Below are 26,135 nucleotides of genomic sequence, written 5' to 3'. Positions count from 1 at the left end.
CCCGTGCTGGAGCAGTTTGCTCCTGGGGGATGGATGGATGGATGGAGCCCGTGGGACGGAGCCGTGTGGGAGCAGTGCTTGAGGAGCTGCTGCCTGTGGGCAGCCCGTGTGGGATCAGCTGGGGAAGGGCGGCATCCCATGGGAGGGACCCCACGGGGAGCAGGGGCAGGGAGGGACCCTGAGGGTCACTCTGCTGAGTCTGCTTTGCCCGTCACGATACTTGTTGAGCCATCGCCCTGTCCTTATCTCAGCCCTGGAGCCCTTTGCATCGTATTTTCTCCCCCTTTCCCTTTGAGGAGGGGGAGTGAGAGAGCGGCCGTGGTGGAACTCGGCTGCCCACCCGCTTTGAACCACCGCAGTTGCAAAGTCCTGGGAAAGATTTCTTTCAAGAAATTAAACAAGTTGTTTAACAAAGAAATGCAGTTTCCTTTTGAAGGCTTTCTGGAGAATTGGGCTTCTTTCCTATTCCCAGCTCAGAGGAAGGGAATTGTTGATTTCACCTTCTTTTTTCTGACATGGAAATCAAAGGTGAACTGCTCTACAAGGACGGGCAACGTCTCAGAATCAAGCTCTTTTGCTCTGTAGTCCTTTCTCAAGGAAAAGATTGATCACACACCTTCCACAGATGTAGGGGAGCAGAGAATAATTTGGGAACTACTCTAATTCAAGTCAGTTTGGGCATAGTGGTACTTCCCTAGCTGTTTCTGAGACAGACGCATTAGCAACAGAGAGTGTTGTGCCGTCACTGGGAGGCGCCTGCGGTGATGACTTCAGAAACAGAACTGAATTGTGTCACCACAGCACTTTGGCAACAGCTGCCTCTGTGCACGTTTAGCTGGGAGGCACAGAGAAGGGTGCTGGATGCGATGAAACCACGTGAGGATTTGTGGATCTCCCCTTGAGGTGCACAGAGAGGGACCATGCCCTTCTGTAAGTGTTTTGATGCTTGGCTGCGGAAAAAAATGTGGTTTTGTTGTGAATGCTTCATTGTAGTATTCTGTAGTTTGTGTCAAGTCCTTACAGAAGCCTCAAGGTTGGTACTTTGCTCAATGATGGAGCTGCACAGAGTGAGAACAGACCCAATGTACGGGTGAGGGCCTCTGCACGTTCTCTTCTTCCTACAGACGATCAACAAATAAGGGGAGACAGAGAAGAGTGTGCTGTGGTCCTCCCATAGACCGCAAGTACTAAAGCATAAACAAGAGGCTTAAGAGTCCCCCTGTCATGTTAAAATTCAGGCAGCAATGGACTTCCTCACACGGGCTGGCCTGTCGACTAGTGTCTCAGGCTGTGGCGTATGAAGATGCACTCCATCTGCTTTCAGGGTAGCAATGGCAGTGGGCAAGCTTCCTGACCTTAACATTTGTCATTTCATTTCTCACCTGAGTTTTGGTGGTTCTCCACGATTCATTCTTGGTCTAGAAAAAAAAAAAAAAAAGTGAATTTGGATCAAAATAAAAGGATAAAAGGATTTCCTTTCCATTAATTACATGTTCTTACCTTTGTAACAGATTTGGTTATTGACTTAGAAGGCAAATATCTGGCCAGACTGCAAGACTTGTGCTCGCAGCGTGGGACAGCTCTCGTAAAGGTGATTCAGGGCAGTTTCTGGAAAACAAGACATCAGATCTCCAAAACACTTTCTTTGTGCTAATGTAGGAAGGGTGAGTAAGTGTAAAGGTAAGAGCCCAGATACCGTAAGAAGCAGAAAGTGTGAAGGAAACTTCCTTCTGGCTGATACAGCTCCATATCTAGTTGTCAAGTATGAAGAGAGCAGTGCTAAGTTTCTTGGGGAGAGGAAAACAAAGAGGCTGGGAGAGTGTACAAAGAAAAAAATGGGATTCCCTATTTCAGGAAATCCTAGGAACTGGAAATAGAGATTGGAAGAGTGCTTTAAGCCAAGACAGACATGTTTTAAAACTAAAACCTAGGAGTTGAATGAACCAAGAAATGAATCCCTTTTGATTATGCAGTTGTGTCCAGTGTTATCTTGGGAAATATGGTTTCCACATAAAACGTATCTGGGGCTTGAAGTTCTCCTAAGGCCCTTCTCTGTGTATTCCCTACTGTTTGGTAAGCGCTGAGGTCACACTGCAGACAGCAGCACGTCCTCTCCCCACTACTTAGCTGTCTGTTCTCACAACACGTCTAGGAACAGAATGGCTTGGACACAACTGCACCTAGGACCGAGCTCATTCAAGCTGCTGGACGAGGTAAAAGCTCTGGACAAGCGAAGGGGAGGGAGGGATGGGTGGACATACAATATGATCACTTTAATCTCATTTCTCTAAGAATCCTGGCTGAGAAAACAAAACAAAACAGAATCAAAAAGAACAGAACAGAACAGAACAGAACAAATGAAGCAAGCAGCTAGCTTGCTGGAGACATTGTCTGGGAAGCAGTGAAAACACTTGCAAACAAAAACACGTCAAAGGACTAACTCTTTGAGCTTAATTCTAATCCAACAGCATAACCTCAAAGTCCTGTTTCTGTTCGTAACAGGCTGGTCCAGTAACATGTCCCATTGGATGACTTTGCAGCATAGATGTCAGGAATGCAGCTTGGGATCCCCTCCTTCTACTCAGAGTTCACTTTGAAGGGATGAGCAAGTAATTCTTCCTGGGTTGACGGAAATCTAAAGTCTGTTTTCTAACACTCTTGCAGACACTTCTCTGTCCATCGGCCTGTCCTGCCAACTCTGGTGTGAGTGTGAAGTTGTGGCAAGAGGGATTTCCCATTCCTATTTGACCTGATGGACACCAGCTTTCCTCGGAAATGGCTGATGTTGCTGAGGAGGCAGCAGTATCAAAGCCCTTGCTGATGAAGGTACAACCAGCTGGGGAGGCTTTGGCATTTCTGCACAACGCTGCTCCCTGACTGTCACTCCAGACTCAGATTCGGAAAGAAGCAAAGCAAGCTAGAGGAAAACTGGATGTCCTGGTAATTTTATTTTTCTTTTATTTCTTCATTCTTCACTTGTAACAAAATCTAAATCTTAACCCTTTGTTTGAAAACACGGCTTTACGGAAATGCTTATGGATGTGCTCCTTCACCTTGTGTGGAACCTGCTTCACCTCGCTTCAGCTATAGGACACCTATGCTCCAATTTATGCTTCCCATGATAAAGCGGTGTTCTTTCGGTGTTCTTTTCTGTGATGCTTGCAGGCGAGGTTGAAAAGAGTTGTCAGTAGGATTCTTCGTTTCCTTTGCAGTATCCAAAGCTCCGTATTACCGTGGATCTTCTCCTCTGATCTGGAAAGCTTCACAGGCCAAAAGAGAATTGAGATGATGAAGGAAATAGAGAATGCTAACCAATATTGCCAAGTACCACCCGTAAGTTTTGTGAAAGAATCCGGTGCATTTCTGTAGTGGTAGAAAGTTCATAAAATCATCGTCGTGCACTTGAAGGCAAGCAATGCTGTAAAAATGAAGAATGCAAGGCCCTGCTTAAGGACAATCTTCAGGCTGCTTCTAGATCAACAGCTTATTTGCTTCTTCCACAACCTCATCTCCGCTTGCTTAGAAGTTGTGAAGGTCGGAAGCACACTCCGTCTTTTTCATCCCCTCTGTGTATCTTTTCCCTGACAGCAACTTCTGTCTTGGCTCTTCACATCCAGCCAGAGCAGTTGCTTTGCCTCCGCAACCTGCGGGCTGACCTCTGAAGCGATTTGAAGTTACCCGAAAGAAAGAAGAGAGGAGAGAAGAAGACAAGAGGGGAGGGAAGGGGAGGGAATAAAAGGAAGGGAGGGGAGGGGAGGGGAAGGCAGGGGGAGGGTAGGATAGGATAGGATAGGATAGGATAGGATAGGATAGGATAGGATAGGATAGGATAGGATAGGATAGGATAGGATAGGATAGGGTAGGGTAGGGTAGGGTAGGGTAGTGTAGCATAGCGTAGTGTAGCGTGTTAGAGGGGAGGGGAGCATAGGAGAGTATAGGGTAGTGTAGGGGATCGGAGTTTAGGGGAGTGTAGGGTAGGATACGGGAGGGGATTGTAGGAGAGTGTAGGGTAGGGGGGCATAGGGTAATGTAGGGTAGTGTAGCGAACGGGAGTTTAGGGTAGGATAGGGGAGGGGAGTGTAGGAGTGTGCAGGGTAGGATAGGGGAGGGGAGTGTAGCAGAGTATAGGGACAGGGAGCATAGGGGAGGGGGTGTAGGGGAGGGGAGGAGACGGGAGGGGAGGGGAGGGGATGGGGGGGAGGGGAAGGAAGGGAAGGGGAGGGGAGGGGAGGGGAGGGGAGGGGAGGGGAGGGGAGGGGAGGGGAGGGGAGGGGAGGGGAGGGGAGGGGAGGGGAGGGGAGTGCTACCATAAATAAAATTGCCAAATACATGACATTTTGGATCTGGAGCCAAATCTTTGTGTACATGTCCTCTCCGTAGCCCCACGTGCTGACCACCCACCCGAATATATCATACTGTTGGTCAGAAAGAACAGGGAGCATAGGGGAGGGCAGGGGAGTGGAGGGAAGGGAAAAGAGGGGATGGGAGGGGTGGGGAGCGCTACCATCAATAAAATTGCCAAATACGATGAAGGAGCAGCAGAGCCTGCAACCTCCAGTCCCCAACATCCTCCAACCACCCCCCACTGCTCCGTGGGAAATAGATAGAAGATACAAGACTGAGGTTTAGCCTGGGATGGAGGTAGTGTGGCGAGGTGGTTTTCTGTTTGGTTGGTTGGTTGGTTGGTTGGTTGGTTGGTTTTAAAGTTTTTAAATTCTCACTGTCCTACTTTGTGATCAGTTGGCAATAAATTCAATTACTCTTCCCCAAGCCAAGTCTGTTTTGTCCATGAAGCCATCTTCCAGTCCTGAAATAAGAAAGGAAACAGACCTGCAAGCAACTGTTACACAAGTGCAGGAAGAGTGACAAAGGAGGGTTTTGAGGCATGAAGTTCCTGCAAGGATGCTCTGCTCTTTCCTCACTTCAGTATGAAAAGCACGGCACTAGTGGGTGGTCTGTGGTGGTAGTTGTTTTTTTGTTGTTTGTTTGTTTGTTTGTTGTTTTGTCAGCTCCACCCCACAGTATTTTGCTTGTTCTACTTGTTTTGGTGTGCCCCCATTCCCTCCCTCAAGGTAAAACATCCCTAGGGGCCATAACTTGCTGTTAGCAAACAAGATCTTGCAAAAGAGTGAAGTTAACATGGCACCACCTGCACTGGTGTATAAATAGTTCAAATATTTTCCCTCACTTTCCTGTAACTTTCCTGTAAATTGCTGGTCAGGAGATAACAAGTGGAGAAATTTAGGATAAGAGAGAGAAAGTTGTGTTTCCTATTGCCCTGGAGTTTCTGTTGGTCTGGCCACGGAAATGGAGTACTCAAAATCCTCAGGACACTCAGTTTATACCAGATTTATCCTAAAACTGCAGTATTTCTAGGCCCTTGGGATTCTTATCAATTAAAACATACTTTTTCACGCACAGAAGATGCAAAAAAGTGCGTCTACTGCAGTATGCAGACAGAGCCAGTCCTGTCTCTTGATTCCTTCTGCCTTCTGCCTGAAGAGCAGCAGACAATCGAGTTCTTGTCTTCAGTAGCTACGGCCTTAACCAACTGTGCAGTCTGTCCATTCATACACAGAGGAGGAAAAATAGCGTGGAATAACTCCTCTCCTTTGTGCTAACAGAGGAGGGTACAGCTTCCTCACTCCAACCCCACCGAGGCAAACCAGTCAGCAGTGCACGCCAGAGCCTCTGTCTCTTCCCCGTCTCATGATGTGCAGCTGGATCACTCTCCCTTCTATCCCCAGGATCGCTTTCAGCACAGTCACAGAAGGGTCAGACTCACAGCTTTAGGAGCCATCAGAAGAGGCTTTCACTCTTCTGCCACCACACCCCCTATACACATGCAATTTCACACATGCAAAGAGACACCATGGATTGGGGAGTTGCACAGAGAGGAGACCACACCCGTTTGCCTGCCTGCAGTTTGACACCAGTAGGGAGGTAATTCCCGTCAGGAGTTTCCATAGAGATGACAGAATATGGCCCTAGGGTCCTGCTGCTTCTTTCAGCCCTAATTCTTCAAATCCATAGGAACAGAAGAAACCTTCCCAGCCAAGTGCTGCATATCTTGAAGGTTGGAGAACCCACAGCCTTCTGCTTCATTTCATTTTAAAGATCAATCCCAATGTCACTCCCATAGAAGTAGTGGAAGCCATCTGGCTGGCTTGGCTTTCTCTCCAAAGAAGACCAAATGAGAGTTGGTCACGGGTGAGGATGAGCCCTGACAGTTCCTGCATTTTGGTTCTCCTGCAGCCCACAAAGCTCTCACTGCCTTGCCTGAATTTGAACCCCTTTGGAACCAAATCTACAGATTATCTCTGTAAATCCAAAACAGCACTTATTCACCATGTGAACAACAAATGCCTGGGATGGTTAACAGCACTTAGGTGCAAAAAAGAGCCCCCGCAGGAGCAGGCCCCGGGCCGCAGCTGCAGCCATGGAGAGGAGCCCACGGGGAGCAGGGGCAGAGAGGGACCTTGGAGGAGGGAACTGTATCCTCTTTTTTCATCGGTGCTGAGATTGAGGATCAGGATTTCATGGTAGGAATTTGTTTAGATGAACCAATTTACCTCCATATGGGTTTTGTATGTTTGTTTCACCTTGTCTTGCAGGACCATCTTGGCTGGGTCTGCAGTGTTGTGCAAAAGTGAAGTTTTTCACAATAAAGAGCAGCTTTTTTTTGGGGGGAAAAGGCTGAGGTGGCCTTCATCAGAGTCTTGTGACCTGAAAATGCAGAAAATGGGTGCATGGCTGGCTGGATGGGTGGGTGGGAGTTGGGAATTCAGCCTTGGGATCAGAACTGGGACGTTGTTGGGATAGGAAATGATCAGTGGGATGGGAAGTGATGATGGGGATAGGAACTCATTGGGATGGGATAAATGGGTTTTATTTTTATTGCATTAAATCCACTTTCTTGACTGTGTTGTACAGTATGGCGTTGTTTTATTACTATAAAATTATGATGATTATTATTTAATCTTATTAATTAAACAATTTTTATACGTTATTATATTATAAATTATATATATTAATATTTATTATATTGTTTTTATTCCTTTTCTACCCTATTAAACTCTCTTTATCCCAGTGCACTGCTTTGGACTTTAGTTTTCCTTCCGAGTCGTTGTGGATTCACTCCGGATGGGGGGACATTAGCGAACGCCTGTGTGCTTCAGATCCAAGGTCACCTTTGCCCTCAACTCAAGATACATGTTTGCATCTATTGTCGTGAAACAATGTTAACAACATCAACAAAAAAGTTCCCTACTTGCTAGCAGCATCCCTACGTTTGCTGGGGTCTGCTCTGTGCATTTTGAAGACCGTTCCATGCTATTCAGCCCCTTCAGGAGGAAATGGATGGTTCTAGGAAAATGCGTCTTGACCTGATGCAAAGCTGTGACTCAGCACCCTGCAGCCCCCGCAACCCCTGGCATTTTACCTGCAGCCCCTCCAACAACTCTGATGTTCCCTGCATCGACTTCAACCACTGCGCTGGGACCTGAGGCCCCTCAAACCCGTGTCACTCGCCCTGCAGCCCCTCCAGCCCCTGGCATGTTCCCTGCAGCACCTCGAGCCCCTGGCATGTTCCCTGCAGCCACTCCAAGCCTGGCACAGGCCCTACAGCTGGCTGCGGGGACTATCCAGAAATCTGCTCCAGAAATACAGTGATGGCAAGGAGCCCTCCACTTCATGCTTCCTTTTTTTTCTAGCTGGAAGCATTCAGAGTTGTCAACGGAATTGGTTTGGAGGAGTAGGAAAGACAGAATTGCCGGGTTTCTGCTTTCTCCCAGAAACTATCAGACCACAACATGACAGTTGTCTTTCTTTTACGTAATTTTACACCGCCAGGGTCCCTTTTTATATCTTGGTAATTCCGGGATTACGCAGCACATCCTGGTATATTCTGCGACTGCGCGCACTGTTGCTAGGGGGTCGTCTCTGTCCCTCTGGTGGTCATGAAGATGAAGGCCGTAGTCTTCCTCAGCGTTGTGGTTCAACTTCTTTCTTTATTTGGTCATGTTGGCCCAGCGTGAGACAGGAAGGCAAGATGTTGATACACTAGTTTAACAACTTATCAGGAGATGGTTACATGAACTTTGCAGCTGTGTTTTCTGAACAAAAGAGGCTACTGAGATGCAGAAGGAGGGAAGGGGAGAGGATTCTCTTTTTTGTTACATTAAGCAATGGAATTTTCATAGTGTCTAGCCAAGCATTATACAGCTCCTTACTTCAACAGGGAGTTTTCACAACTCCCATTCCTCAAACAGAACTCCTTGTTTTTACAAAAGACAATGAACAAACATTTATTGTGTATTACACACACTCCACTCTCTGCTTCCTCAAAATGGATGTTTGGACCCTAAAATTCAGGCCTCGGCTCCTAGAATGAGGATTTGGGGATTTGAAAGCAGGGCTTTCTCACTTACGACTTTGCCATCTAAGAAGGACGCATTGCATCTTATAATAAAATTGTGGACCCTAAAAATAGGGAATTGCCCCTTGGAAATGGCAACCTACTCTGTAGGATTGACGTGTAAGCAAAGGCGGCTTTGGATCCCAACTATAGGCTCTCTTGTCCTGAAAACGTCCTGAAAGCTGGGTGCTTAAGAACAAGGCTGTGGTCTATACAGAGGAGCCTTGGTGCCATGCCTGTATGCTTCTCAGCTGCAAAGGAAGGGTGAGAAAAAGGGTTTGGATCCGCAAAAGATGCTCTTAGCCCTGAAGAGAAGGGGTTATAGGGTGAAAATGAGGCATTTGGCCCTAATGAGGAAGGCCCCAAGAAGGCGGCTCTGAATTCAAGAGGTGGGTCTCTGGGCCCTAATATTAAGGCTTTGGTCACCAAAAAGTAGACTCTTGGCCCTACAAAGGAGTAGGTAGGCAATCAGGAGGGGGCTTAGGATCCCAAAGCAGCGTCTGGGCCCTGAAAATCAGGGTTTGGAGCCTGAGCATGAGACGTCAGCCATGAAGAATGAAGTTTTAGAGCCTAGCATGGGGGTCTCTGGACACTAAAATGGGGCTTTGAACCCAGAAAATGAGCCTTTGTACCCCAACCTGAGGCTTTGAGTCCCAAGGAGAAGGCTCCGGGTGCTAAAAAAGAGGCTTTGGGCTCTCAGGTTGAGCCTTTGGGATGTGACTGTCAGGCCTTGACTCAGCAAATGATGATCCTGGCACGGAAAAGGAGGGTTCGTTCTCTAAAAAGGGCTTTTGAGCCCAAGGAGGATGCTTTTTGCCCTAATATGTGATGCTGGGGCCTAAAAATCATGGACAGCGCAGCCCGCTTCCTCTGTCTGGATCCTGAAGTGATGCTTTGATCCCTCCAGATGGGTGTTTGGACCCAAAGAGGAGGCTTTGGACTCTAACATTCAGGCCTCATCTCCTAGCATGAGGATTTGGGAATTTGAAAGGAGGGCTGTTCCTCTCCAATAAGGCCTCGCCATCTAAGAAGTCCGCATTGCAGGGAACCAGGTCCGTTGTGTCCGTTGAGACAGGACCTGCCACAGAGGCCCTGCTCCCGGTTCCAGAGATGGTCCCTGGGCCCTGATGTGGCAATAATAAGGTTATAATAAAATTGTGACCCTAAAAATAGGGGTTTGTTCCTTGTAAGTGGCAGCCTGGTCTGTAAGATTAATGTGTAAGCAAGAAAAAGCCACTAAAAAGGAGGGGTTACCCTTTCAGACAAGGCTTTCAAGCCCAAGGAAGAGGCTTTCTGCCCTAATATGTGATGCTGTGGCCTAAAAATGGTGGACAGTGCGGCCCGCCCTCCACTCTCTGCTTCCTCGAAATGGATGTTTGGACCCCAAAATTCAGGCCTCGGCTCCTAGCATGAGGATTTGCGAATTTAAAAGGAGGGGTGCCCTTCTGATTGCCTTGGATAAGGCAATCAGAAGAAGAGTTCAGATACCAAGTGGAGGTTGTGGACCCTGAACATAGGGATTTGGGGTGAAATAAGGAAGCATGGGGCCCTAATAATGAGGTTTGAGACGGTTAAAATATCAGGAGGGGAGGAGGCAAGAGGCAGTGAGGAGGAGGAGAGGGCGTGTCTTGTATCTCCAAGTCAGGCTTTGGAGCTGAAAGCTGGGCCTTTGGACTCTGCAGCTCAGGGTCTGGGTTCAAAAGTGTTGTTTTGCACCCTCCATCTAGGTGTTTGGACCCAAAGAGGAGGGTAAAAAACAAGGGGTAAGCATCTTAATATCTTTATTATCTTTTTTATAATATCTTTTTTATAATATCTTTATTATAAATGGAAGGCACAAAGCAAGCCAGCAACAGTCTCTGTCCAAGAGAAATACTTGGTGCTTTATAAACAAACAAGGAAGTACCCTTAGGTGGGTGTGATAATCCTCCTCTAATGCGTTTTTGGAGTGCAAAAATAGATTTGTTCTTTTCTTGCTCTTCTCTCCAGGACAAAGGCAGAATAGGCAACTGCAAAGTTAGACCAGGGAGGTCAGTTTGTTCCATACTGAGAAAGACAAGCCTGTAAAACAAACTAGACAGATTTTCTTGGTACTATTTATCTTCCTTCAGCAAAGGCAAAGCTTATGACACTTGTTGGTGTGTGTATATATATTTATCCAGTGCTCTCACAACAAAATTTTGATTTGAAGAGGACACACAGATCTGATTTTTTTTTCTTTTCCAGTAACTAGTATAATAAGCACTGGTATTTTTGTATAAAAACAGAAAAATACAAAACAAAAGACTGAATATTATGTGGTATGCATGACATTAAAAAAAAATGGTGGTTTCAAAGCAATATGTACCCTGGTGTGTTTGCCATATCCTAGAGTCCAGCTTAAAGTGCACTTGATCTGTATTGCATTTTGATACTAATCTCTATGTACAATGTTTTGCATGTAATTTATATGGTTCTTGGGAGAAAAAAAAAATGAATGAATTGTCAGTTAGCTTCTTCTGAGAAAACAGACTCCAAGCAGAGATATTACTCAAATCAGAAGTGGACGAGCAGTTGAGGGGTGGGAAAAGGGATACATATACAAAATTTAAAAATAAATAAATAAATAAATAAAACATGCTGGGGGTGGGGGAGAAGGGAAATGGTTTTGTATCAATAAAGCTTTGGCTGTTGAGCAGAAACAATGCGCGAGTGCATCCAGAGAATAAAATGTGCCCACATCTAACTGTGACGTCCTCAGTGTGTCCACCAGCTTGTGAAATTAATCCCACACCTTCTCGTGGTGCTGGATGAATGGCTGAGCTTCCCATCTAAGCAAGGCAGAGCGTGCAAGTAGGGCCTGCAGGGTGGAAAGAGGGATGGGGATCAAGAAGCAAGCCCACTGCTATGACAGAGTCCCTATAGGCAGTGTGGGTTTTCTCTCTATGCAAGCCTCATTATTCAGAGGCAGAGTATGGCTTCGTCCATTCAAGGTCCAGAATCAGTTGTCAAATGCTAGCCAAAGCCAGTGGCTCCTGGGCTATGTGACAAACTAACCCTAGAGCCAAAACCCTCCTTGTCCTCTTACCTGGTGCCCTTTCTGCGATGCCTTTAGGGTGAGTCAAGGCTATGATCTCCACCTTCTGGGGCTGGTGTTTGAGCTATGTCCTACCTCAGTGCTGAGACTCTTTTGCCTCTGTAGAGGCCCTTTGCCATGACACGAGTGACGATGAGAACTAAAATCAACTAGCCTCTGAAACATTCTTGTTCCCAAGCACAGCTTTTTCACTGGATTGCTTGAACTCCTAGTTTTTGGCCGAGAAGCTATTGTTTCTCTGTGCCTTTAATAAGAGGCTTTCTCTGGAGCCAAGTCAGGATGGCAAGATTGAGCTGGGCAAGGCTATCGAGGAGGAAATTCAATCTTCCCAGATGGGTGTCTGACCCTTGGAGCCCGGGCCAACTGATCTGAAGCGGCTGTAAAAGCTTTATTTCGCAGCATCGCTGTCTTCCCTGCTCGCATTCTAGGCACGGTGTTTCTGCTGACAGCATCTTCCACCTCCTCAGCAGAAGCTGCTTCTTTCTTTAAACGTAGTACAGGCTGGACGCAAAGAAAGAAACTGTTAGCGGTGCTTTTAGCTGTTTAAATGGGGAGAAAAACAGCCACTGTTTCTTTCTTTGTCCAGGGCAGCCACGAATGCTTGCGTGACGTGGGCTCCTCTCCCACGTCCTTAATTGCCAAGCCGATAGCGGCTCTGGTGACATGTCCCACGGGTGTCTGTGCAGTGACGGGGCTGCCTCACCCCTGTGTACCCCAGGACAGACATTTGGGGGGCTCTTTGCTGCTACCACAGGGTGCAACCTGCGGGTCCTGGGGCAGGCAGGATGAGTGCTGCTGGGCCCGGAGGGTAGGCCTGGCCTGAGAGGAGACAGTAAAGGAGGCAGGTTTGGGGCTTAAAGCAGGCTTGTCCTGCCCCAGCCTTCTCCAGAACCTGTGTGCCTGGCTCTGGAAAGCCGTGACAAGACATCAAATGACTCGCAGCTTGCCAAGAGAGCTGCGGTGGTGGAGGAATGGCCGCCTCAAGGGGCTGAGGCCAGGCACCATCACGGGCAGGACTCGAGAGACGAGGCACGATCTTGGCACAGACAGAGAAGGGAAGGGGAAGCACTGCTCTGCTGGCCCTGAGCGGTGCAGTCCCAGGAGAAAAGAAAAATCTGTGTTTCCTTCCGCTGATGTCCACGCTGAAGGTGCAGAAGGGTTCCGTGCTGTTGCTTGGGTCAGCCTTGTTGCCAGGTTGGGAATGTTTAGCCTCCCGGTGCTTCGGTGCTGTTGGGCTGCACTCAGAGTGTGAGCTCTGGGCGTTATTTCTCAACTACTGCGTTATTGGAGCGTACAGACCCGAGATATTCTGCGGATAGGTGATTTAAGCCACGTCAGAACCACCGCTGTGGCGTGTGCCAGCGTCGGACGCCCGTTCGACTGATCGGGTGGAGCAGGTGAATTGAATTTGGTGCTGGGTGGCGAGGTGGTGTTGGGGGAAGAGCTAGGCTAAGGAGAGCTTCCTCTTGCTCTGCCCCTTCCCATCTCAAATGGCCGCTTCCTGGGGAGATGGGTTCGTTGGGAGGTTAACTACAACGTTACAGTGAGGATGAGGAATCCTCTTTAGTCCCGTAGGTATTTGCTGCCAGGCCGCAGCGTTGATTTCAGAAATTGTATTTCAAAAGGGAAAAAGAAAGGAAATCTGTATTCTTTGACATACTCTCTTTTCTCGGAGAGTAGATGTAGGAGCTTCAGCAGTGCCCTTCCTCCAGAAACGATTCCCAGTGTCTGCTCAGACACTGAGGAGGAAAATGGAGGAGAGCCACCCGCTTTAAATAAAGGAAAGAAGGGGTCATGGATTAAGGGAAAACCACTACTTCAAAAATTGGTGCTCTCTACAAACTGGTTAAGGGTTTGGGACCTGCAGGTGCTGCCTACACCTGTGTGCGTTGCAGTCGTGCCTGTTGCCACTGAGCAAAACGGGGAGAGCTGCTTTGTCGAACGCGGCGTGTTAAAGCACGTGCCACTGCCTGGAAGAAAAGCACGGACTTCCCTCGTGTGGGACTTCTTCCCTAGCCATCTGTGGTTTACCTGATGGTTTCCCATAAGCTGTGAATGTTTAAAAGAAAAAAAAAAAACAAAACCAAAACCCAACCCCAGCATTGAGAGTGGTGAGGCAGATCCTCACCTGGGGACTCAGAATCAGCGGTGATATCACCATGCGAAGCATTGTGTGCGCTTCGGGTCGGGGCTGCTGCGAGCCTTGCAGCGGGGAGGGAGAGCGGATCCGGGGTGCCTCTGTGTCAGGCCTGTGCCCTGGTGGCTTTGTGAGCACTGAGAGTTTGACTCCTGTGTTCCCAGCTTTCGCTTCTGCACCTGCGGTGTGGCAGAGCCAGCGAGCTGCTTCCTCAGCTGGAGGAGGAAGAGGAGTGACCTCAACATTGCCGAGGTAAAGCACAATTATTGAAAAGATTTGGCAAAGATGTGGGTTGTAGCAGCGCGGCTGCTGCAGCTGCAGCAGATCCTGGAGTATTGGAGAAGATAGAGAGGGGGTTCTTGGTGAAAAGAATGCTGTTAAAAGTGTTTTCATGCCAGAAATTAGGATAAACGCCTCTGTTGTTTGACATCCTCTATTGACCTGGCACATTGGCATTACAGCGTACCTGGCACGCTGTTTGTATGAAAAAAAAAGGTCTTTTAGTCAGGGCAGGCCAGAAACCTGCCTTGGCACTTCCACATCGCAGCAATGCTTACAGACCCTGCATCCTGGCTGCCAGGCCACGATCTAAATCCGATGGTGCTGTTGGTAAACTGAAGCTCAGGAAGCGCTTCTGGGTTTTTCTGTACTTCCATGTGAATTTTTACCCTCTGAAGATGGTGTATTAAGCTATTTTTGTAACAACAACTAGGTTTAAAAGCAGTTTCAGTTTAACATCTACATGCTTGGGTGTTATTAACAGAGCTTTGTATACTGAGCTGGTGCTTGGTAGGAGAAAAACCATAAATCTTCCCTGGGAAAGTTGGACCCCCTCAGCTACATACTGCTATGAGGAAACTCAGATGTAAGAACACACTTAAATAACACATCAGCAGAGCTGTTGTGCTCCTGACCACCAAAGGCACCTTTTTTACAACACCATCGTACTGGAAGTTGATGCAGCTGGTTCCATCCTTAACGTGGGACTGTACAGTGCTGTAAAATAAATATTTTTTCACAGCTTTGGAGAAAGTGAAGCAGAGAAAACCCCACCTAACCACTGATACCTGGACCCCAAACTGCCACAGACTGACAGCGATGCCCACTGGATATCTCCTGCTGCCTTCTGACTGCTCCAGCAGAAGTCCCGTTTGAATTAGCCAGCAGGTCCCTCTGAGTGGCTTTGCTGAAACTCCTGCCGTAGGAAGTATCCTACGGGAGCCAAGTTGCTAAACTGATGTGTGGTTTTCCCTTAACCCCCACAGCCCTGACTTTGCAGCTCCTGACGACACTGCCAACGTGTGCAGTGTCACCGTGTACCAACTAGGTGCCAGCTGCCATGGTTTATAGATTCTAAAATGAGTGATTTGGGACTCGTGAGCACTGAGAACAGGTTAGCAATTGCTTAAGAGCTTTACTTGTGTCGCTCTGGGGCAGGGAGATGGGTGAAACATAGACCAAGAAGAACCAGCAAAAGTTGGGTGAAAAATGAAATGAAAAATGTTAAGGCCAGGCAGCTTGCTCACTGCAAGTGCTAATCTGAAAGCAGATGGAGTGCATCTTCATACACTCCATCCTGAGACACTCCACTCAACAGGCCAGACCAGCTGATGAAGTGCATTGCTGTCCTGAAGTTTCATGTGATGGGCTACTTTTAAGTCTCTTGTTTATGCTGTAGTACTTGAGGTCTATGGCAGGACCACAGCACACTCTTATTTGTCTACCCTTCTTTCTTGATCGTGTGTGGGAAAGAGAGAACGTGCAGAGGCCCTCAGCCACATGTTGCACCTGTCACTCTGTGCAGCTACATCCCTGAGCCAAAGTACCAAACTTCATGCTTGTGAAAGGACTTTACACAAACTACAGAAATCGAAAATGAAGCATCCAAACACTTACAGAAGGGTGGGCCCTCTCGATGCACCTCAACGTGGGATCCACAAGTCCTCACGTGGTTTCATCCAGCACACTTCTCTGTCCCTCCTCGCTAAACTTGCTCAGAGGCAGCTGTTACCAAGGTGTCACAGTGACGTCATTCAATTCTGTTTCTGAAGTCATCACCGTAGGCCCCTGGCAGCGGCAACACAACACTCTCTCTTGCTAATGCGAATGTCTCAGAAACAAGTAGAGAAGTCCCACTCTCCCCAAGCTGACTTTAATTGGAGTAGTTCCAAAATTATTCTCTGCCCCCCTACATCTGGGGAAGGTGTGTGAGAAATCTTTTCCTTAAGAAAGGATTACAAGCCAAAAAAAGCTTGCTTCTGATACGTTCCCCTTCCTTTTAGAGCTGTTCACCTTTGATTTCCAAGGAAGAAAAAAGAAGGTGAAATCAACAATTCTCCTCCTCCGAGTTGGGAATATGAAATAAGCCCAATTATTTAGGAAGCCTGAAAAAGGAAACTATACATTTCCTTGTTAAACACCTTGTTGCTCTGAAAACTTGTCCAGTACTTTGCAGCTGCAGTGCTTTTCGGTGGGTGGGCAGCCGAGCTCCATCACGGCCACTCTCTCCCTCCCCCTCCTCAAAGAGAAAGGGAGAGAAAATACGATGCAAAGGGTTCAGGGGTTGAGACAAGGACAGGGAGATCGCTCAACAAGGATCGTGATGGGCAAAGCAGACGCAGCATAGGGAGACAGTAAGATTTCCTGCCTAACTACTACTACTACCAGGCTAGACAAGTGAGAACCAAAGGAAAGAAACCAAAAACACCTTCCTTCCCCCCATCTGAGCTCTTCCAGCTCCTCCCCCCGTGCAGCGCAGGGGAACAGGGGGACTGGACTGGGGGTTGTGGTCAGTCTGTAGCACTTCATCTCCACCACTCCTTCTCGGTCCCTCTCTGCCCCTGCTCCACGTGGGCTCCTCTCCACGGGCTGCAGCTCCGGCCCGGGGCCTGCTCCTGCGGGGGCTCTCCATGGGCCGCAGCCTCCTCCAGGCCACAGCCACCTGCTCCACCGGGGGCTCCTCCACCCATGGGGGGGCTGCAGCGTGGAGATCTGCTCCATGGGGGACCCATGGGCTGCAGGGAGACAGCCTGCTCCACCAGGGGCCTCTCCCTGCACAGCCCGCAGGGGAACTGCTGCTGCCTGCCTGCAGCACCTCCTGCCCTCCTGCGGCGCTCACCTGGGGGGCTGCAGGGCTGCTTCTCTCACGCTTTCACAATCCTCTCTCCCAGCTGCTGTTGCACAGCAGTATTCTCCCCCCTTCCTTAAATCTGCTCCCCCGAAGCCCACCCAGCAGCACTCCCTGCCTCGGCTCTGGCCAGCAGCAGCTCCTTTTTGGAGCCATCTGGAGCTGGCTCTGCTCTGATGCTGACAAGATGGGGCTGCATTCATTTCCAAACTGGCTGTCAGAAAGGCCTTCACCTTTGCATTACATTGAGGCAGCGGTGATCTCAGCCTTATTGTAGTTCTCTGCGTAATGTAGCTCCCAAAAGAGATCCCAAGGTCCAGAACAGACATGGAAATAACTGGGGGGTTGTAAGGAAAACAATTGTATTCCATCCTACAGCAACACCAGAGCTGTCTGGAGAGTTTTGTTTCATTTGTTCTGTTCTGTTTTGTTTTCTCAGTAAGGTTTCTTAGAGAGAGAAGATTGAAGTGATCGTATTGCATGCCCATCCAGCCCTCCCCTTTGCTTGTCCAGAGCTTTTACCTTGTCTAGCACGATGCATGAACGTGGTCATAGGCACAGTTGTTTCAAAGACATTCTGCTGCTCGACCTGTTGTGAAAACAGAGAGCTAAGTATTTGGACAAGAACATGCTTCCACCTGCACTATGACCTCCACAACTAGATATGGAGCCATATCAGCCAGAAGGAAGTTTCCTTCACAGCTGCTGCTTCTTGCACTATCTGGACTCTTACTTTTACTCTTACTTGCCTTTCCTGCATTAGCACAAAAAAAAATAAGAAAAATAAAAAAATCTGGGAGATTACCTTTGCCATCTGATGTCTTCGTTTCCAGAAACTACACGGAATCACCTTTATGAGAACTGTCCCACACTGCGAGCATGGGTGTTGCAGTCAGGCCAGATATGTCCCTTCTACGTCAATAACCAAACCTGTCAAGTTAAGAACATGGAATTAATGAAAAGGAAATCCTTCTATTTTGATCTGAGTTCACTTTTTTTTTTTTTTTTTTTTTTTTTTTTTCTAGACCAAGAAGAACCAGCAAAAGTCGGGTGAAAAATGGAATGAAAAATGTTAAGGCCAGGCAGCTTGCTCACTGCAAGTGCTAATCTGAAAGCAGATAAGTAGATGGAGTGCATCTTCATACACTCCATCCTGAGACACTCCACTCAACAGGCCAGACCAGCTGATGAAGTGCATTGCTGTCCTGAAGTTTCATGTGATGGGCTACTTTTAAGTCTCTTGTTTATGCTGTAGTACTTGAGGTCTATGGCAGGACCACAGCACACTCTTATTTGTCTACCCTTCTTTCTTGATCGTGTGTGGGAAAGAGAGAACGTGCAGAGGCCCTCAGCCACATGTTGCACCTGTCACTCTGTGCAGCTACATCCCTGAGCCAAAGTACCAAACTTCATGCTTGTGAAAGGACTTTACACAAACTACAGAAATCGAAAATGAAGCATCCAAACACTTACAGAAGGGTGGGCCCTCTCGATGCACCTCAACGTGGGATCCACAAGTCCTCACGTGGTTTCATCCAGCACACTTCTCTGTCCCTCCTCGCTAAACTTGCTCAGAGGCAGCTGTTACCAAGGTGTCACAGTGACATCATTCAATTCTGTTTCTGAAGTCATCACCGTAGGCCCCTGGCAGCGGCAACACAACACTCTCTCTTGCTAATGCGAATGTCTCAGAAACAAGTAGAGAAGTCCCACTCTCCCCAAGCTGACTTTAATTGGAGTAGTTCCAAAATTATTCTCTGCCCCCCTACATCTGGGGAAGGTGTGTGAGAAATCTTTTCCTTAAGAAAGGATTACAAGCCAAAAAAAGCTTGCTTCTGATACGTTCCCCTTCCTTTTAGAGCTGTTCACCTTTGATTTCCAAGGAAGAAAAAAGAAGGTGAAATCAACAATTCTCCTCCTCCGAGTTGGGAATATGAAATAAGCCCAATTATTTAGGAAGCCTGAAAAAGGAAACTATACATTTCCTTGTTAAACACCTTGTTGCTCTGAAAACTTGTCCAGTACTTTGCAGCTGCAGTGCTTTTCGGTGGGTGGGCAGCCGAGCTCCATCACGGCCACTCTCTCCCTCCCCCTCCTCAAAGAGAAAGGGAGAGAAAATACGATGCAAAGGGTTCAGGGGTTGAGACAAGGACAGGGAGATCGCTCAACAAGGATCGTGATGGGCAAAGCAGACGCAGCATAGGGAGACAGTAAGATTTCCTGCCTAACTACTACTACTACCAGGCTAGACAAGTGAGAACCAAAGGAAAGAAACCAAAAACACCTTCCTTCCCCCCATCTGAGCTCTTCCAGCTCCTCCCCCCGTGCAGCGCAGGGGAACAGGGGGACTGGACTGGGGGTTGTGGTCAGTCTGTAGCACTTCATCTCCACCACTCCTTCTCGGTCCCTCTCTGCCCCTGCTCCACGTGGGCTCCTCTCCACGGGCTGCAGCTCCGGCCCGGGGCCTGCTCCTGCGGGGGCTCTCCATGGGCCGCAGCCTCCTCCAGGCCACAGCCACCTGCTCCACCGGGGGCTCCTCCACCCATGGGGGGGCTGCAGCGTGGAGATCTGCTCCATGGGGGACCCATGGGCTGCAGGGAGACAGCCTGCTCCACCAGGGGCCTCTCCCTGCACAGCCCGCAGGGGAACTGCTGCTGCCTGCCTGCAGCACCTCCTGCCCTCCTGCGGCGCTCACCTGGGGGGCTGCAGGGCTGCTTCTCTCACGCTTTCACAATCCTCTCTCCCAGCTGCTGTTGCACAGCAGTATTCTCCCCCCTTCCTTAAATCTGCTCCCCCGAAGCCCACCCAGCAGCACTCCCTGCCTCGGCTCTGGCCAGCAGCAGCTCCTTTTTGGAGCCATCTGGAGCTGGCTCTGCTCTGATGCTGACAAGATGGGGCTGCATTCATTTCCAAACTGGCTGTCAGAAAGGCCTTCACCTTTGCATTACATTGAGGCAGCGGTGATCTCAGCCTTATTGTAGTTCTCTGCGTAATGTAGCTCCCAAAAGAGATCCCAAGGTCCAGAACAGACATGGAAATAACTGGGGGGTTGTAAGGAAAACAATTGTATTCCATCCTACAGCAACACCAGAGCTGTCTGGAGAGTTTTGTTTCATTTGTTCTGTTCTGTTTTGTTTTCTCAGTAAGGTTTCTTAGAGAGAGAAGATTGAAGTGATCGTATTGCATGCCCATCCAGCCCTCCCCTTTGCTTGTCCAGAGCTTTTACCTTGTCTAGCACGATGCATGAACGTGGTCATAGGCACAGTTGTTTCAAAGACATTCTGCTGCTCGACCTGTTGTGAAAACAGAGAGCTAAGTATTTGGACAAGAACATGCTTCCACCTGCACTATGACCTCCACAACTAGATATGGAGCCATATCAGCCAGAAGGAAGTTTCCTTCACAGCTGCTGCTTCTTGCACTATCTGGACTCTTACTTTTACTCTTACTTGCCTTTCCTGCATTAGCACAAAAAAAAATAAGAAAAATAAAAAAATCTGGGAGATTACCTTTGCCATCTGATGTCTTCGTTTCCAGAAACTACACGGAATCACCTTTATGAGAACTGTCCCACACTGCGAGCATGGGTGTTGCAGTCAGGCCAGATATGTCCCTTCTACGTCAATAACCAAACCTGTCAAGTTAAGAACATGGAATTAATGAAAAGGAAATCCTTCTATTTTGATCTGAGTTCACTTTTTTTTTTTTTTTTTTTTTTTTTTTTTCTAGACCAAGAAGAACCAGCAAAAGTCGGGTGAAAAATGGAATGAAAAATGTTAAGGCCAGGCAGCTTGCTCACTGCAAGTGCTAATCTGAAAGCAGATAAGTAGATGGAGTGCATCTTCATACACTCCATCCTGAGACACTCCACTCAACAGGCCAGACCAGCTGATGAAGTGCATTGCTGTCCTGAAGTTTCATGTGATGGGCTACTTTTAAGTCTCTTGTTTATGCTGTAGTACTTGAGGTCTATGGCAGGACCACAGCACACTCTTATTTGTCTACCCTTCTTTCTTGATCGTGTGTGGGAAAGAGAGAACGTGCAGAGGCCCTCAGCCACATGTTGCACCTGTCACTCTGTGCAGCTACATCCCTGAGCCAAAGTACCAAACTTCATGCTTGTGAAAGGACTTTACACAAACTACAGAAATCGAAAATGAAGCATCCAAACACTTACAGAAGGGTGGGCCCTCTCGATGCACCTCAACGTGGGATCCACAAGTCCTCACGTGGTTTCATCCAGCACACTTCTCTGTCCCTCCTCGCTAAACTTGCTCAGAGGCAGCTGTTACCAAGGTGTCACAGTGACATCATTCAATTCTGTTTCTGAAGTCATCACCGTAGGCCCCTGGCAGCGGCAACACAACACTCTCTCTTGCTAATGCGAATGTCTCAGAAACAAGTAGAGAAGTCCCACTCTCCCCAAGCTGACTTTAATTGGAGTAGTTCCAAAATTATTCTCTGCCCCCCTACATCTGGGGAAGGTGTGTGAGAAATCTTTTCCTTAAGAAAGGATTACAAGCCAAAAAAAGCTTGCTTCTGATACGTTCCCCTTCCTTTTAGAGCTGTTCACCTTTGATTTCCAAGGAAGAAAAAAGAAGGTGAAATCAACAATTCTCCTCCTCCGAGTTGGGAATATGAAATAAGCCCAATTATTTAGGAAGCCTGAAAAAGGAAACTATACATTTCCTTGTTAAACACCTTGTTGCTCTGAAAACTTGTCCAGTACTTTGCAGCTGCAGTGCTTTTCGGTGGGTGGGCAGCCGAGCTCCATCACGGCCACTCTCTCCCTCCCCCTCCTCAAAGAGAAAGGGAGAGAAAATACGATGCAAAGGGTTCAGGGGTTGAGACAAGGACAGGGAGATCGCTCAACAAGGATCGTGATGGGCAAAGCAGACGCAGCATAGGGAGACAGTAAGATTTCCTGCCTAACTACTACTACTACCAGGCTAGACAAGTGAGAACCAAAGGAAAGAAACCAAAAACACCTTCCTTCCCCCCATCTGAGCTCTTCCAGCTCCTCCCCCCGTGCAGCGCAGGGGAACAGGGGGACTGGACTGGGGGTTGTGGTCAGTCTGTAGCACTTCATCTCCACCACTCCTTCTCGGTCCCTCTCTGCCCCTGCTCCACGTGGGCTCCTCTCCACGGGCTGCAGCTCCGGCCCGGGGCCTGCTCCTGCGGGGGCTCTCCATGGGCCGCAGCCTCCTCCAGGCCACAGCCACCTGCTCCACCGGGGGCTCCTCCACCCATGGGGGGGCTGCAGCGTGGAGATCTGCTCCATGGGGGACCCATGGGCTGCAGGGAGACAGCCTGCTCCACCAGGGGCCTCTCCCTGCACAGCCCGCAGGGGAACTGCTGCTGCCTGCCTGCAGCACCTCCTGCCCTCCTGCGGCGCTCACCTGGGGGGCTGCAGGGCTGCTTCTCTCACGCTTTCACAATCCTCTCTCCCAGCTGCTGTTGCACAGCAGTATTCTCCCCCCTTCCTTAAATCTGCTCCCCCGAAGCCCACCCAGCAGCACTCCCTGCCTCGGCTCTGGCCAGCAGCAGCTCCTTTTTGGAGCCATCTGGAGCTGGCTCTGCTCTGATGCTGACAAGATGGGGCTGCATTCATTTCCAAACTGGCTGTCAGAAAGGCCTTCACCTTTGCATTACATTGAGGCAGCGGTGATCTCAGCCTTATTGTAGTTCTCTGCGTAATGTAGCTCCCAAAAGAGATCCCAAGGTCCAGAACAGACATGGAAATAACTGGGGGGTTGTAAGGAAAACAATTGTATTCCATCCTACAGCAACACCAGAGCTGTCTGGAGAGTTTTGTTTCATTTGTTCTGTTCTGTTTTGTTTTCTCAGTAAGGTTTCTTAGAGAGAGAAGATTGAAGTGATCGTATTGCATGCCCATCCAGCCCTCCCCTTTGCTTGTCCAGAGCTTTTACCTTGTCTAGCACGATGCATGAACGTGGTCATAGGCACAGTTGTTTCAAAGACATTCTGCTGCTCGACCTGTTGTGAAAACAGAGAGCTAAGTATTTGGACAAGAACATGCTTCCACCTGCACTATGACCTCCACAACTAGATATGGAGCCATATCAGCCAGAAGGAAGTTTCCTTCACAGCTGCTGCTTCTTGCACTATCTGGACTCTTACTTTTACTCTTACTTGCCTTTCCTGCATTAGCACAAAAAAAAATAAGAAAAATAAAAAAATCTGGGAGATTACCTTTGCCATCTGATGTCTTCGTTTCCAGAAACTACACGGAATCACCTTTATGAGAACTGTCCCACACTGCGAGCATGGGTGTTGCAGTCAGGCCAGATATGTCCCTTCTACGTCAATAACCAAACCTGTCAAGTTAAGAACATGGAATTAATGAAAAGGAAATCCTTCTATTTTGATCTGAGTTCACTTTTTTTTTTTTTTTTTTTTTTTTTTTTTTCTAGACCAAGAAGAACCAGCAAAAGTCGGGTGAAAAATGGAATGAAAAATGTTAAGGCCAGGCAGCTTGCTCACTGCAAGTGCTAATCTGAAAGCAGATAAGTAGATGGAGTGCATCTTCATACACTCCATCCTGAGACACTCCACTCAACAGGCCAGACCAGCTGATGAAGTGCATTGCTGTCCTGAAGTTTCATGTGATGGGCTACTTTTAAGTCTCTTGTTTATGCTGTAGTACTTGAGGTCTATGGCAGGACCACAGCACACTCTTATTTGTCTACCCTTCTTTCTTGATCGTGTGTGGGAAAGAGAGAACGTGCAGAGGCCCTCAGCCACATGTTGCACCTGTCACTCTGTGCAGCTACATCCCTGAGCCAAAGTACCAAACTTCATGCTTGTGAAAGGACTTTACACAAACTACAGAAATCGAAAATGAAGCATCCAAACACTTACAGAAGGGTGGGCCCTCTCGATGCACCTCAACGTGGGATCCACAAGTCCTCACGTGGTTTCATCCAGCACACTTCTCTGTCCCTCCTCGCTAAACTTGCTCAGAGGCAGCTGTTACCAAGGTGTCACAGTGACATCATTCAATTCTGTTTCTGAAGTCATCACCGTAGGCCCCTGGCAGCGGCAACACAACACTCTCTCTTGCTAATGCGAATGTCTCAGAAACAAGTAGAGAAGTCCCACTCTCCCCAAGCTGACTTTAATTGGAGTAGTTCCAAAATTATTCTCTGCCCCCCTACATCTGGGGAAGGTGTGTGAGAAATCTTTTCCTTAAGAAAGGATTACAAGCCAAAAAAAGCTTGCTTCTGATACGTTCCCCTTCCTTTTAGAGCTGTTCACCTTTGATTTCCAAGGAAGAAAAAAGAAGGTGAAATCAACAATTCTCCTCCTCCGAGTTGGGAATATGAAATAAGCCCAATTATTTAGGAAGCCTGAAAAAGGAAACTATACATTTCCTTGTTAAACACCTTGTTGCTCTGAAAACTTGTCCAGTACTTTGCAGCTGCAGTGCTTTTCGGTGGGTGGGCAGCCGAGCTCCATCACGGCCACTCTCTCCCTCCCCCTCCTCAAAGAGAAAGGGAGAGAAAATACGATGCAAAGGGTTCAGGGGTTGAGACAAGGACAGGGAGATCGCTCAACAAGGATCGTGATGGGCAAAGCAGACGCAGCATAGGGAGACAGTAAGATTTCCTGCCTAACTACTACTACTACCAGGCTAGACAAGTGAGAACCAAAGGAAAGAAACCAAAAACACCTTCCTTCCCCCCATCTGAGCTCTTCCAGCTCCTCCCCCCGTGCAGCGCAGGGGAACAGGGGGACTGGACTGGGGGTTGTGGTCAGTCTGTAGCACTTCATCTCCACCACTCCTTCTCGGTCCCTCTCTGCCCCTGCTCCACGTGGGCTCCTCTCCACGGGCTGCAGCTCCGGCCCGGGGCCTGCTCCTGCGGGGGCTCTCCATGGGCCGCAGCCTCCTCCAGGCCACAGCCACCTGCTCCACCGGGGGCTCCTCCACCCATGGGGGGGCTGCAGCGTGGAGATCTGCTCCATGGGGGACCCATGGGCTGCAGGGGGACAGCCTGCTCCACCAGGGGCCTCTCCCTGCACAGCCCGCAGGGGAACTGCTGCTGCCTGCCTGCAGCACCTCCTGCCCTCCTGCGGCGCTCACCTGGGGGGCTGCAGGGCTGCTTCTCTCACGCTTTCACAATCCTCTCTCCCAGCTGCTGTTGCACAGCAGTATTCTCCCCCCTTCCTTAAATCTGCTCCCCCGAAGCCCACCCAGCAGCACTCCCTGCCTCGGCTCTGGCCAGCAGCAGCTCCTTTTTGGAGCCATCTGGAGCTGGCTCTGCTCTGATGCTGACAAGATGGGGCTGCATTCATTTCCAAACTGGCTGTCAGAAAGGCCTTCACCTTTGCATTACATTGAGGCAGCGGTGATCTCAGCCTTATTGTAGTTCTCTGCGTAATGTAGCTCCCAAAAGAGATCCCAAGGTCCAGAACAGACATGGAAATAACTGGGGGGTTGTAAGGAAAACAATTGTATTCCATCCTACAGCAACACCAGAGCTGTCTGGAGAGTTTTGTTTCATTTGTTCTGTTCTGTTTTGTTTTCTCAGTAAGGTTTCTTAGAGAGAGAAGATTGAAGTGATCGTATTGCATGCCCATCCAGCCCTCCCCTTTGCTTGTCCAGAGCTTTTACCTTGTCTAGCACGATGCATGAACGTGGTCATAGGCACAGTTGTTTCAAAGACATTCTGCTGCTCGACCTGTTGTGAAAACAGAGAGCTAAGTATTTGGACAAGAACATGCTTCCACCTGCACTATGACCTCCACAACTAGATATGGAGCCATATCAGCCAGAAGGAAGTTTCCTTCACAGCTGCTGCTTCTTGCACTATCTGGACTCTTACTTTTACTCTTACTTGCCTTTCCTGCATTAGCACAAAAAAAAATAAGAAAAATAAAAAAATCTGGGAGATTACCTTTGCCATCTGATGTCTTCGTTTCCAGAAACTACACGGAATCACCTTTATGAGAACTGTCCCACACTGCGAGCATGGGTGTTGCAGTCAGGCCAGATATGTCCCTTCTACGTCAATAACCAAACCTGTCAAGTTAAGAACATGGAATTAATGAAAAGGAAATCCTTCTATTTTGATCTGAGTTCACTTTTTTTTTTTTTTTTTTTTTTTTTTTTTCTAGACCAAGAAGAACCAGCAAAAGTCGGGTGAAAAATGGAATGAAAAATGTTAAGGCCAGGCAGCTTGCTCACTGCAAGTGCTAATCTGAAAGCAGATAAGTAGATGGAGTGCATCTTCATACACTCCATCCTGAGACACTCCACTCAACAGGCCAGACCAGCTGATGAAGTGCATTGCTGTCCTGAAGTTTCATGTGATGGGCTACTTTTAAGTCTCTTGTTTATGCTGTAGTACTTGAGGTC

The 26,135-nt window shown here is 48.4% G+C and overlaps 1 long non-coding RNA gene across 1 annotated transcript; it reads left to right on the top strand.

Annotated features, from left to right (window-relative positions):
* The first annotated feature begins 2,362 nt into the window (after nucleotides 1-2,362).
* On the top strand, nucleotides 2,363-3,704 carry LOC140003458 (uncharacterized). The gene is made up of 3 exons (XR_011812169.1): nucleotides 2,363-2,940; nucleotides 3,213-3,333; nucleotides 3,589-3,704. It is a non-coding gene; the product is annotated as an uncharacterized lncRNA (long non-coding RNA).
* Nucleotides 3,705-26,135: the final 22,431 nt, after the last annotated feature.

Source organism: Anas platyrhynchos, chromosome 12 (assembly GCF_047663525.1).
Source record: "Anas platyrhynchos isolate ZD024472 breed Pekin duck chromosome 12, IASCAAS_PekinDuck_T2T, whole genome shotgun sequence".
Classification (NCBI taxonomy): Eukaryota; Metazoa; Chordata; class Aves; order Anseriformes; family Anatidae; genus Anas; species Anas platyrhynchos.
Note: the sequence above shows the minus strand (reverse complement) of the source record. Positions and strands in the feature narration are given on the sequence as shown.